Raw genomic sequence first — 15,521 nt, 5'->3', positions numbered from 1 at the left:
CAAAAAATGTGGGTTCTAAATACCAAAGGAGATAAAAAATATTCAGAAATGCTAAAATCTAACTTGTAAATATACTCTTATTTACTTTATAAAGGACAACACTGAATGCCTCTAGCCACTGAGCATAATTAGACTTTATGACTCAACTATATTTTTAAATGTAGAAACAATAACAAGAATAATAAGAACTAGTCTCTCTATACATGATAAGAATACTTTTGAGTTGGGTTTTTTTTTATTGGTTGTTGGTTTTTAGTTTGTGGTTTTGGTTTTTTCCCCAGGAATAAAGGTCTGATTGTGAACTCAGGCAATGGTGACACATCCCAGTCGATTCAATGAAGCAAAGTTTTAAATTTGTTATTAAATGCAAAGGAAAACAGATGAGATCTCTTTCCAAGCTGAAAAATCCTATAGAGACATAAAATATTCTCATTAAAAAAAAAAAAAAAAAAGTGAGGACAAGATATTTTAAAAGTATTATAGCTTTTAATAATCTGAAAGTTTATCAAAATTTTTACAGTTTTTTTTAATGTTAATATTCTTTCCTTTTTATTGTAGCTTCTGTGTCTGGCTTTAGTGTTGTGAAAAAGTAGCCATTTTCCTTACAGTGTACCTAATCTATGCTTTGATTTTGCTGTTTACTTGATCGTGTCTTCTAACCTTCCTATAGAGAAAAAACAGGAGACTATCTAGTACTATGCATGAGGTATTTAAAACTATGAAATAAGAAAATATCATTCTAATGACACTGTGTCTTGGGAGTAGTATAAACTGAGTGTCATGACCTGAAATTCACTATCCCAAAAACATGAGAGATAAATTTCTCCTTTTTTTTCTTTTTCACCCTCAGAGGGAAAGCTCAAGTATTGTTATATGTCAAAAAAAATGATATCCTTTAATGAATATGGACAATGACATGTGAGAACAAAGTTGAATTTCTGTCCCATTCACTATTCCTACCAGCTTGCACCTCTTTTCCCTCTGTTAATTTCTGTATAACTGCACAGGTAGTTCTAGTAAAAACATGATATTGATACTGATATGTCATTTCTGTAGGCATAACAGAGTCCATGCTGAGAGTTATGCCTAGGTATAAATCTGCTATTCAAATTAATTAGGAATAAAGTATGCATTTATATTTGGTAGATCTGCTTGTGCATAGATGTTTGCTTAAAATTATCTCTATTAATTTAAATGGATTTTTTTTTTACCTCTCTCATTTGTTCCTCACAAGATCAAGACAGGTATAAAAAAGGAACATAGTCTTGTTTGTACATTGTCAGAAGAGCTGTTAGTTTCTAATTACACAGCCACACGCTCTCCTGCACTACCATAACTCATTGAAATCACTGAGATGCCACTAAAGCTATGATTTGGTCTGCATAAGATTGTTCTTGTTGTTGAGGATGAAAAAGTCTGAAAGAAATTTAGGTAGGAGCCCATCATTAAGAAATGTAACCCACTGGACTTCACCTGGAGAAACACATAAAATAATGGGCACACTACAGCAACACTTCTAAAGCCAAGATTTGCATTGCTTAACTCTTTCATCCGTTGAACTATTTTGTTTCTAATTACTTGTTTTCCTGTTGCACTTCAACATTATAATAAGTAAATCAGATTAATTAAAGGTCTGAATAACATTAGAAAAATCTCATCCTCCTTTATTTTTTTTTTCCCCTAGAAAGAACACTTCTTTCTAACCATTGTACTCTGTAAAGCAAGAGTAATTTTTTTTTAATTTAAAGAATAGTAGTAGTAGCATTTAAACAAGCAAAAAAACCAAACCAATTTTATTACAATAAAGGGAAAGAGCCAGAAACTCTCTGGATTTTAGTTTGGCTTTCCTTTTTTACTCCATTTTTACACAGAAAATGCTCAAAAATTATATAGATTGGCCAAGACCAGAATACTATAGAAGTGATCATATTTGAGTGACTCTTGACCTACTCCAGAATTGGGTAAGTGGCTGCAAACAGTTTCTGGTCAGTATTTGCTTAGCCTCCTACCTACTTTGTTGTCCTTGATTTTAAACAGAACAAAATATAATAAATCAGATTAACTTTGATAGATCTGCAAATGACCAGGGAAAAAGACTTCAGCTAAGCCACAGGTCTCAATGTACAGATCTCCCTTGGACAGAGTTTTTGGAATGATATTTTTGCCAAACATGATCTGTGTTTAAGCTTTGCAAATGTCTATATAGCCTATCTAGTAAAATTAATAATATTTATGCCCTTATCTATGATCTGCTCTATAGATTATTTCTTCCATGCAACCAGTTCAACAGCACATGATAATCTGTTATCTGCTACAACTTCTACTTTCATAATTAAAACTCTGCTTTCAAAAATCCAGAAAAACTGCAACACATGAAAATAAGAGATTTAGGTCTTTAACAAAGGTGTTTAAATGGCACACTCTTTTATCATTCATACATCTTTGCTAGAAGTCTCTGGAATACTGTGTACTTTATGTTATAAATAAGTTAAAACTTGGCCTGAATTAATGATGAAATGTTAGGTAGGTAGTTTATGGTTTCTAAATGAATGTTTTTGTAAACTAAAAACTTATTTAATATTATTGTCAATTTCTCTCATACATACTTGAATCAATCCTGCTAACCTACTATATATTATCTGAAAGCTGAATATTATGAAGCATCTGAGCCTCTGGATGTTTTTATAAACTCATATGGGAAAGCCTATTACATTGTTTTCATCAGTGGCATATGGAACAAATTAAAATTAAACATTTTTATATTGTTTTACTTAGTGTAAATTGAAAAGATAGATCATATCTCAATCAAAATGTTTTTGTTCTCCTAGAACTGCCAGACCTATTCAATGTATGTGGGATTCTCCAGCTATAATATCTCTAAAATTTTGAACTGCTATGACTATGAAAGAGATTTCGTAAAATACAACAATCGTGAAAGCTGACAAAACTGGGAATGGCCACAGGCATATTTGGAATCACTAACCATTGTGCCACTTTCCCATGAGACAGTCATAAAATGATACTATGTTGGGATATGCTGGTATGGTTTTTGTTTCACCTGGAAATTACAGTGGGCCTGTAATGCATGCACACAGAGAAAGAGAGACCAACAGCTAGACAGAACATCACAGCTTACTTAGCTGCTCTCTACCACTGGCAAAGCACCTAAGAAATGAATCCATGTTTATAAACCAAAAATATTTCTGAACCTTTTGTACAGCAAACTCAGGTGAACTTCTCCTTTGACAAATCTGCAAATGACCAGGGAAAAAGACTTCAGCTAACCCACAGGTCTCAGTGTACAGATCTGCTTTGCACAGAGTTTTTGGAATTATATTTTTCCAAACATGGTCTGTGTTTAACCTTTGCAAATGTCTGTATATGGTCTGTGAGCATTTTTTGCAACTACTGTGTTGCAAAATCAGTCTAGCAGTCTAATCCAGAACAGGTGTCCTATGAATGTCTTTTCAAGATTAACATAGAGAGCATAGCCTTCTGGACTATTTTTGTAACTATGATTAGCATTAAGGAGCAAATCCCCCTCCATATTCACGGTGTGAAAGGATCCCATTTCAGCATATGTGCTGTTCCTCCACACAAGAAGAATAGGATGTGGGGTCAGGCTGAAGTGGCAAGGTTAAGCTGGGGATGGAAGGATCAATGTGCTGCAGTGCAGAAGTAGGAGGAGGCAGCAGTCAGCAGAAAAATATCAGTAACTTCATAAATTCTCCATTTAACACACCTCAATAACGTGGAACACAGAGGCCAATATCTAGCAATCAAGAAATGGCATAGGCATTGCATAGACTCTAAATGAGCTGTTTTAATTTCCAGGTCTTGACAAATTTATTTTATTTCCTGAAAAATTAGTAATAAAATTAATTAAAACAGTCTTATGATGAAAGATGGAAATAAAATATCACCACATGAAGAATATTTTAAAAGTCTTTATATCTGTAAACACAGACAAGCACTTAAAACATTTTCTTAATTTAAAATACTCCAGTTTTTAGCCGACCAGAAGGAAAAAAATTTCAAATACCTAAAATGATTAATAAGGTAAGAATATTAACAGTTACAGCAAGTGTTACCTGTGCTGTTAAAATTAATTATAACAAAATTCTGGATTTTCAAGAATGTTTTTATTATTAATATTTTGATTTGTTTAAAAAGGTATTTCCTCCAAAAAGTTTTCTTGATACCATTTTTGCTCTCATGTGTTCCTTGGAGATGTAACCTAAATGTTTAATACAATTAAACTTCATTTAGCAGGAGACAGACATTTCCCAAATGGTCATCTCTAGCTGTGGCCACAATCTGTTCTCATGAGAACTAAAAACTGCTATAAACCCCACTGCCTTCCCTTCCAGTGCCAGCTGCAGTTCTTTAGCTTTCCCTTTTCTAATATAAATGCATGATAGCATTTAAATGTGTGTCCACTGAACAGTAGTGTTCAGTATATAATTTTAAAAGAAAATAATTTATGAAATTGATTAAAAGTGTTTAGAAGTATTATAATTCTGTCATAATTTCTTAAACTGCGATCAGAAACAATTTCTAATTGTCTGGTTGATCAAATTGAATCCCACAGTACCATACAATTTTCAACTACTTAGGATAGAAATAAATTACATTCCAACAACAAAAGCTGGGTCAAATCTTCATTTATGCATTTAATGGACTGCTTTCAAGTGAAGATCTCATCCTGAATCCAATGAAGTCCACAGAATCGTAAGACGAGGAGTTCGACACCTCTGCTGCAGCAGCATAGAGGACATCCTTTTGGGCCTTCTTTTAAACCTGTGTCTTATATTGATGTTCCCTTGTTCTTCTGATAAGTGAAAAAAATCTCTCAGCCTTTCCAAGCTCCATGCACTTGTGAATCTCTTTTACAATATTTCTTAACTGTCTCTTCTGAAGAATGAGAACTCCTAGTTTAATTAATTATTCCTCTTATGAATGTTTAACTTGATGCTCTTCACTGAATCATTCTGAGGTATTTATTTTTACATTGTCACACAGTTATATATAGTACTCATGATATAGATGTACCATGGATTTATATAATAGAATATTTCTGTGATCTTTCATATTATCTTCCCTTACAGTCTGTAATCTGTAACCTCTGATTTGGATTTTTGCCCACCTCTGAGTGCTAAGCTGATATTTTCACTGAACATTCCTTAAGGTGTTGGGGCAAATGTTAATCATCTATCCAACATTTCACATGTGAAATTATTTTTGTTTTCTCTCCCACCTGTGGGAAAGTGCATCACTTGACACTTATCAGCACTCAGTTGAACTGGACTTTTTACATCTCGGATTCTCAGTTTTTAAAACATTTTTGCAATTCTGTATGTGATACCACCTTGAAAAATTTACTGTCATCAACAGACTTTGTCAGCTTACTGCTCAGATCTCCACTTTTTCCAGGTTATTTACAGACATATTCAACAGCTCAAGTAGAGCAGCAGGTCAGACAGAATCTAACTGAAAAATCTAAAACAAAAAAAAAAAAAGAGAAAAAATTACAGACCAAAATAAAATATGACATGATTTCTTTATTTCTTAATAATCTCTATCACTGGCTACAACATGTTCTTAACCTAGAGAGGGGATATGGATCAGACAGCCAGTAGCTTTAAAAGGATGGCTAAATAAGGTTTAAAATCCATTGGAAGTTCAGAGGCAGCAGATGTAATACTCAACTTACTTGGTTACCATGGAAACCCCATGATTTATTACTTACCTGTGATGCCAAAATATTGTCAAAACTACCTGTGGGGAAAAAACTCCAAACAATAAAATAACTCTCAAACTTTATAGAAGCTTATTTCACAGTTTATTTATAATTAGTGTAGGTACAATCAAGCATTATTTTGTCTTGATTATTTCCATAAACTATGATTTAAAATTATGCTTAGGAATGATTATTTTTGGTAATTTCCTTATAACAGAATACCAGTTTTACCCTGTTCTGAAATCTTTCATGAATAGATTTAGCAACCAGTTGAGCTGTTGGTCTGAGATTGGATGGGAAGTATTAAGGTCTACATATTTTAATTATGATGAGGATATTTTTTTCATGTATTGATTTAGTTTATGTGTAGCAGTCATGTGACTTCAAAACCAAGTTGGAAAGTAAAGTAATGAAAACAGAAATCATTGACACAAACAAACCAGATTCATCATCAAAGGGACAGAAAAGCTACTTCAAATCAGCTTTCACTTTCCCCATCATATATGAGTGATCATCATACTTTGATGAACCTTTGCATGTTATGATAATGCTTTCTCCATATTTTCATGCTGAAAATCAGTTTGTGACATGCCAGGTAGTTCACCAGCAGTTTGTTTGAGAATGTGTACAGAAAGAATTATCTTCTAGCCAGGGTGTGGAATCCTTAAGGGAAAATGGAAGGTTCAGGGAATTCACTACAGTGTCTAGTGTGAACTCCATCGGGGGCTATTAAACACAACAAGCCAATCCACGCACATCAGCCCAGGGAGGATTCTTCAGTTTATATCCTTAATAAGTTGTCAGCTCAGACGTGCCAGCCTGTGTGGATTCCTTACCTTTTCTTCTGACTGTTCTTCGTTACGAAAAGGCAAAAGAATGATCAAATGGACCAAACTCAGCATGAATGTATTTTCAGGCATGTTCCTGTAATGGAGATTAGCCAGAAAGGTGTTTTAAAGCTTGTTGAAGTAGTATCCAAGGAATCCCCTCCTTCCTGCTCCTTTCCTTAGCTTTTATATCTGAGTTAATGTCACATGGTCTGGAATATCCCTTTGGTCAGTTTGTGTCAACTGGCTTACTTGGGTCCTCTCCCAAGATCTTGCCCTCAACTGAGGAAGGAATGTTGCAGTGTTGGTGCTGTGCTCAGCAGTAGCCAGAACACCGGTGTGCTATCAACACCCTTCTAGCTACCAATAAAAAACACAGCCCTGTGAGGGCTACTGTGGGAAATGAACTCCAGCTCAGCCAGACCCAGTACAATGTGTAACATAATTCTCTATCTTAAAGAGAACGTAGATGGATTTAAGATTTGCTGGTTTATAAATATGATTTGCTGATTGCAAACATGATTGTCTGATAGCCTTGCCTACTGTCTTCTGTAATGGTCATTCATCTTGCATAGTCATATACAGAAACAATACTGTGACCATTCTGTCTTCAGGACCAATATAAAAATGAGATGTATGTCACAAGGTATCACCTAAGAGGGAACTTGTTGGGTAATGGCTGAGAACACTTTGATTTTTGGCATACTGATATAAATCTTGGGTAATCAATAGAGCAGCTGGTTGCAGGAAATGAATGACTAATCTCCAGACCTAAAGCAATTTCAGTCTAATAAGGGCAAGCTATAACCATACTGTGTTGGCCACCATTCTGTACTTTATCAAAGACAAATTGTTGTGATGACTGAGGAAATCAGAATGCCCATAAATGGGATGGGGTGGAGTGGACACAGAGTTCCCTCTAGATAACAGAAAACAATATTTAGGAGCAGAGCAGAGTATGGCAAAAATATCCATGAATACATGGGGGTACATCCAGGTTCTGGTGGGCTATGTCTTCAGGAGCACATGCAACAGTGATCATGAGGACTGCTCACAAGCAGTTTTCACTCTGTCCAAGTGACAAGCCACATGGCAGACAGGCAGGAGGAGACTAAGGAGTGTTTCAAGCTTTTCATTGCTACAAACCAGCTTTCTAGGATGAGAGAGGATGGTTGCTAATGGAATGGCGTGTCTGCTTCCACCGCCCGAATTTTAAAATTCTTAAGACAAATTGACAAGGGTAGACAGAGACATAGAAGATTGATTTGGTAAGTGGGAAAAATTGCATTATAATCAAAAATTAATGAAGTTCAGTAACATTTTGTTTAATCAAACAGATGTTCTGGAGATGTAGCATAGCTTGATTTTTTTTTTCTTTCACAGTTGGTGGTTCCTGAATCTAGTGGAAAAAAGGTAAGTAATAACAAGGAGCTTGAAAATGCAGCTCAGAAGAGTGAGACACTAGGATATCTAACTATACTGCTAGTCCAAGCAAGCAATAGATGCTCTGTCTTCAGCATGTGATGGAAAAATATTAATTTTGGAAGAGTAATTTGTGTTATTATAATACATACTTATGAGAAAATTAGGAGAAGAGAATCTCAGTTTAAAACTCAACCTTGAATTTAGATTGTTAAAACTGGGAGAGACGAAGTGGCCCTTGCCAACTTGAAAGTTATATATTCAGCATGGCATCAAGAGAGTCAGTAATTTCTAGATGAGTTCTACGACCTGTATTAAACAGGAAGTTGTACTTGATCATCCTTTTAATGAATGTCTGATCTACCAAAATCTTAAAAAACATTGTGCTTCAGAGGCCCAAGCCAATAGTAGATTTTTGAAAGACAGGACAAAGTTTTAAAAAGATTTCATTTTCATTCCAGTTTTCATTCAGCTCTCATTGGATTGTTTTTTATCTAAATGTCATTCAGCTATGTCATTCTTGTATTTCACTTGTGAATAGTCATATTTTTAGACAAAAATCATGAATGAATAAATTTGAATTGTTAAAATTAGTGCTTGCTGTCTGCTTGTTTTAAAAGTAGAAAGCTTGGTCCTTCTTAGTTACAAGCATGCAGGTGTATTCCTTCAAGGCAAAGCAATAATACAGACAACAAATGCTTTTATTGACCCTCTGCTACAAAAATGCACCTTAGTTCTCTTGAAGTTTTCTTGCATGTGTTGCACTTTCTGAAAAGACTTTTTGCTTGCCAGTTGAGGAAGTGTTATCACTGTCAATGAGATAAAAATGATGGGAAGAAACTTTTGTGTTCATTACTATTATTATGTAAAATGAGAAAGACTAGTTGGAATTTCACCAGTAATCCTATGAGTGGATGAAAGTGTCTCTGCTAATGGTCCCTTCCAAACCAAATCATTTTGTGACTCTAGGATTCTATGAATGCAATACCATTTACAAGACTGGAAAATGAGAGCTTCTGGCAAATCACAGCCCTAATTATCTCAGTAAGTAAATTTGTGACAATAATGATCATTATTGTTATTGTTAATGTTTATTGGAAAGAACACCAACCCAAAACATTGGGCTCATATGACCTTAATGTATACAACGTTAGAATCTTCAAAATACCATTGGTAACTTTATTAGTGTTGCTGGGCTACAACAAGGAAGACATAGGGAGTGGATTTGTTATGGCGTCTTCCCTTGGGCAATCTGCAGACGCTCGGGTTACCTGTTGAGGTTCTGTCCTGGTCATGTTCCCTATGATAGGAAGTACAAGAAATCTTGTCAAAAGACAAGAGTATTTGACAGTCCTAAGGAAGGCTACCCCACGGAAAACAAAAATATTTACCTTCCTTCATACTATATACATGCTCTAGCCTGCTCTGCTCACAAGTCTTGTATCTCCTAGAATGTATCAGGACCTTTAAAATGAAGAAATTAATGTTTAAATGCTTTTCAAGCATACAGAACAATGCCAAGCAGAAGAAAAGTTTTATGTAAGTTTCAGGCATTATCTTAAAATATCCTTTTTTACACTGGGCTCTGTCTTACCTCCCCATTCCCTATACTCTGTGACAGAGATCATGGGACTGACTTTCAGCTTGAGTTGTGCTGTCTCAAAGAGATTACCTTGACCTTCAACTCCTTATTCCGCTTTCATATATAAATTTTGCTTTCCCAGCCTAAAAAAATCAATTCTACCACTAAAAAATTTTTTCAATTAAGTTAGAATTCCCTACAATGTCCCAAATGAATTTTTTTTCTCTATCCTCTCATTAAAAGCAGCAGAAAGCCAAAGCTTCTGTTTAATTTTATATGTATAAAATTTTACCTACAGGTCCAACCCCAGCTTTACTATCCCACCCTAGAAAGTAAAACAGAATTAAAACACATTTTCAGACCATAAAAATAAGCACAGACATCAAGAAAAAAGAAAATGATTGTAAAACCTCTGAAACAGTCTGAATGCTTCACATAACTTCCACTTAAAAAGTCTGTTATTACGTCCTACTCAAATATGACAAATAGTCTATGATAGTAAGTAATGAACATGGTATCATTAAATTAAACTGTACAAATAAAAAGGGCTACTTTAGTCAAATAATGAAAAGCCAGAGAACAATATGAATTTCAGCATGGGTATGGTACAATGCTGAAGGTATAATCTACATTGGTAAATGTGGATCTGACCTAAATTGTCTTTAATATAATGCACTGGAGAATCATTTCAATTAGGTCTTAATAATAAAAAGTCCATTTTTTTATATTAATGATTTTTTTTTTGCATTTCCATTAGAAAATTCAGAGAACGGTCATTCAAACTCCGGTATTCTCTGTAAAGACAGACACCAGGCCTTAGCATGGAAGAAAAAAAGAAGTGAGGAGTGTAATTGTGCAAAGTATAGGCAGGAACACAGAGGACAGTATCTAGGTATTTCAATATTTTAGTACTCTCCCCATCAGTCTGTAATCTACTTTCCTGTGCAAAATGACTTTATTTTCACAATCTGAAGGCTCTATTATTGAAAACGTTTTCAATACACATGACATTTTCTGGTATTATTACTTATTTTTGAAAAAAATACTTACATTTCTATTAAAGATAACCTATATTTTAATGTATTAAATTCTCATTAATCAACACGAACTGTCACAGCAACACGTCAAAGTGTCATGTTCAAATACAAATGGTGTTTTAAAACAAGAGACTTTGCTGCAAACAACTACTTAAGGCAGCAAGAAAAAATTCTGGGTCCCTTTTATGAGTTTCCACAAGTCTTGCATTATTATGAGTTTCCACAAGTCTTGCATTATTATAAGTTTTACTGCAGGAAATTCTATTTCAACTTTGTCAGAGCTTTGTGGTTTTTCTATTCCTACAGCCTTCAAGACTTGTATTATATGATATGGCTTATCTAATATACACTACACATATAGGCAGAACTATGGTTAGGATTTCACTTAGTGTCATCTATATTAAAAATATTTATAGAAAATAGTTTTCAAAACATCTTCAAACAAACCACACATTATAAAAATTAGACTGGGATAAGTAATATATTCATTGATTTATCGAATCGTTAAGTTTGGAAAAGACCTCCAAGATCATTGAGTCCAACTTTTGACCAAACACCACCATGTCAACCAAACCAAGGCACTAAGCGCCATGTCCAGTTGTTTCTTCAGCACCCCCAGTGATGATGATTCCACCACTTCCCCGGGCAGCCCATTCCAATGCCTGAGCATGAAGAAATGAAGAAATTGCCATGAAGAAATTCTTCCTGATGTCCAACCTGAACCTTCTCTGGCTCAGCTTATGTCCTCTTGTCCTGTCAGTAGTTGCCTGGAGAAGAGACCGACCCCCACTTGGCTACAACCTCCTTTCAGGTAGTTGCAGAGAGTGATAAGGTCTCCCCTGAACCTCCTTTACTCCAGGCTAAACAACCCCAGCTCCCTCAGCCACTCCTCATAGGACTTACTCTCTACATTCTTGACTGAGTTTGTTTCCCTTCTCTGGACCTGCTCCAGCAGCTCAGTGTCTTTCTTGTGGTGATGGACCCACAACTGGACACAGTACTTGAGATGTAGCTTCATCAGTGCCATGTGAAGAAGAACGATCACTGCCCTAGTCCTGTTGGCCACACAATTTTTGATGCAAAAATATTTTTTGAAGTATACTCTGAAATACAATTCACATGTGGCAAAAGTTATACAGCATTTACTTATCCTAAAATGTTGGGCTGATTCTTAACTAGGACGTATTTTTTTAATTAAGATTTTTAAACCCTACCCCTTTTGCTTTGGAGGGTGAAGAAAGTTTTCTTTTTGATAATGCCTAATTAAAGATAAAGCAATTACATATGGGGAATAAGTAAGACTCCTTTGCACTTTGCAGATTTTGCTGCATTAAGCAAGTTGTGGAACTTCTTCAGATTTTAAGAACAAACGATGCATGAAAATAGAGCAAATTGGGCCCTAAGTGGGTGGGTGGATGAAAAAGAGGATTTAAAGGGATTAACACTTATTGGAGTACCTTATATAAAGGATTTTTACCGTGTAATATTGCAAATCAAGAAGATAAAAAAGCACATATGTGATCATATTAACAGTGAAATGTGATATTAAAAAAAGTTAGAAACTTTATCATAAACCTGAAAGTTTAAAATCTGTCTGGAAATTACATATCATCAAATTGGGGCTTTTTTGATGACATTTAAATATGATATTCAAAAGCTGTTGATAGCTAATCCATGTAGCTGAACTGGACATGGAGAGATTTATCCAAAATTCTGCATTATTTAGCATACATTAAAATAATAGCTACATGATGACTAAAGCTGACTTAGAGATCCTACACATCTTTCCACAGTATGCCTGCCTGAAAGCTGAGTTAACAAGTAGGAATTGAGTGGACTAATTCCTCAATTCATCAGCTACTGAAAAGCATGAAAAAGGAGTAATCTGGAGACCATCAAAATGCTGGAAGGGCACTTATTTCCAGCAGCCCTCTCAATAGGCACAGAATTTCAGGGCTCTGGGAGATGCACTGAACCTGTCCAGCCACACAAAAAATGTCATCAGGAACTCCTAGAGCCCATGATAAATAGAAATGCCATATAGTACCTTGAGGAAACAATCCTGGTACAAACAAATTTTCCTTTTGAATTCAGCAGAATAAGTTATTCTTTGTGATATAAAAGGCAAGTGGGTAATAGTAAGGACAGAGTGAAAAGTGCAATTTATGTTAGGAAACAGTGTACATTTCTAGGCAACCCAACATCTTTTTTTTGTAGGCTGCTTTCCACTATGTGATAGCTCCACAATACATGAGACATAAGGTAATGTTAATAAGAAAAGATTAACCAAAATAAATCTCTATATATTCTTTTTCTCTCTCTTTTAGTGTCTCCTTAGGAGAACTTTAAGACAACTTCACAACATTCATCTAGGTGCAAAAAAACTCCAAACACCCCACAAAACAAAAAGAAATAAGCAGCAAACCACAAGTGAACAACAGATAGAAATCATGTCTGAAAGCATTTATATGTTTTATATATACATATTGTGTACGTTTCTTCTAAAGTTATATAAAAATATTACATAATTGAAGTTATTAGTAAAAGTAGGAAAAATTATTGAAATGTTTTCATTTAAAGAGAGGAATAGAAAGGCACATGAAGGATATTCAAAACAATGAATACAATTAGTAAGTCAATCTGAGTACTCTTTTAGAAAAAGACATCACATAGCTTCTGTTTTTTAAGTTTAAGCAATTCCTCTTACATAGTAAAATTAATTAAATAAATGACAAAACTATGTATGTTGTAACTTTTAACCTTATTTGAAATTATTAATTGCCTTATGTAAGACTCTAGAAATGCCAGAATTAGTTTATGTAGGTGCATAAAGTAACAATCCGCTCACTAGACAGTGGTTAAACAAAAAAGGTGCAGAGAGCTGAAAAAGTGTCTGTGGGAATGCATTCAGGTCTGCAGCAAAGAGTCCTACAGTGTTATCTGAAGATTAGAAGCTATGAGAAGTTTGTTGAAAATTCACATAGGATTCCTTGTTGGTTAGCACACATCCCAGTCGTACGAGAAATTCTTGCACCACGTAATTTTTCTGACTGATTCCTGGTTCACTTATAAAGGAAAATCTATTGGCCTGCACAAATGCTTTCAGGATAAATACCTAAATCAACTACATAAGTACATATAAGTATTCGAAAGGTAGTCATATTTGTTGTTTTAACTTTATGTATGTCTTATAAAACAATGTCAAAGGGACCATATATAAGAACAAATTTTTAAAAGGAATATTTATACTCAGTACCATGAAGATCTTCTTGTCAGTGAGACATGTCATTTATTGGATAGTTTCTCAAGAAAAGCAATTGAAGTGAAAGTGATTGAATTTTTTAGTCATCACTTTGACTAATTTTCAACATCTTAAAATTTGGTAGAAATGGAATATTTAAGGATAAGATAAAAAAATACAATTAATGAGTTGAGCAAAGAATCTGGATTTTTCAGGAGTGAAAAAAGCTATTCAATTAGCTTATGCCTATTCTTAGCTACTTGTTTAGATTTTTCTTCATTAAATACATAAACTTTGTATTGATATTGGAAGATATATCTGAAATGATAAAATAAAGCCAAATAAAATATTGCACTATGAAGCAGATACCTAACAAATGTCACACCAGTCTTACAAAACAAAACAAACCCTCCCAAGGCTTTTTTTTAATTAGAACTGCTGTCAACATTTTCACCATTGTTACAAACACTGATAAACAAACTTCTCATAGCTTCTAATTTTTAGATAACACTCTTTGCTGCAGACCCAAATGCATTCCCTTAGGTCCATACTGAAGATTGAACCTAAAACATTCTGAAAATTGCTCAAAATCAGTGGGAAATTTATACTGCATTTGGGTGTTCAAACCAGTTGAGCTTCTGGAGTAACTGGCAGCATTCAGGGCATGAGTATTTTGTTAAGGTACTGTTCTATGCATACTTTTTATATGGTTTATATAGTTTTTTTCTAAGCAGGCCAGAGGTTGAACTCTATTGTGTTGATTAGCTGTGAGAAAGAAAATTGGAGAGGGTGTGACTGGAATAACAAGGAATCCTGCAGAAGTGAGAAGTGTATATTAAAGGCAAAGCAATTTCTTTGTGTGAAAAAAATCAACACTCCAACTTAATGTTAAAAAGGTTGCAATGTACCTCTATGTCCAAATAAGTGAATCAATAAGTGATTACAACACAAAAATAGAGAATACCTCATTTGATTTCCAAACATATTGTGAATCCAAATAGACTACTTAAAAGTTACTATTTTAAAGATTAACTGAAAAAAAAAAAAAAAAAAAAGGTGAGCAGACTAAGGTTGAGAAAGTCAAAAAACAGCAACAGAAGAAAAGAGAGGAAAAAAATATTAAAAAAATTAACAAATGTCTTTCGTTTTCTTCGGGTTTGCTAAAAGCTAAATTATCAGATTGAAGTTGTTTTTGAGATCAGTCTGAATTGCAATGTTCACTTACTTTTAAATTAATTTAGTAATGGTTCAGTAATAGATTGGGATTCAATATTGTACCAAAAGTAAAATGATAAAATTATAAGCAAGAAGAAATAATTAAGAAAAAATGTTCATTATTTTGCTCCTTGGAAAGAAGCAACACAGAGTGAGTATGACCTGATCTCATATGGATGGAAGCTTGGTTACTTCAGTACCTCTTGAAATTCCTGTGTTGCAATGAGTTTTGCAAATACTTGTAAAAAAAGTTTTTACTTTTAAAAAAATCATAAGCTTTTGGACAGAACCTTTTTTCTTATATTTCACAACAGGTATTTTGTTTATACTTAAGAGGAAAATTATATGAAATATTCAATTTTTTTTAATTAGTTGTATTACAACATACCCTGAAGTCTGGAAATAGCTATAAATTCTGCCTTCATCTGAGGATTTTCTCCAACTGATGTTCTCTTGA

The sequence above is a fragment of the Pipra filicauda genome, unplaced genomic scaffold (assembly GCF_003945595.2).
Source record: "Pipra filicauda isolate LSUMZ 115617 unplaced genomic scaffold, ASM394559v2 scaffold60_size3304689_pilon, whole genome shotgun sequence".
In the NCBI taxonomy this organism is placed as follows: domain Eukaryota; kingdom Metazoa; phylum Chordata; class Aves; order Passeriformes; family Pipridae; genus Pipra; species Pipra filicauda.
The sequence above is the reverse complement of the archived record's forward strand: the minus strand, read 5'-3'. Positions refer to the sequence as shown.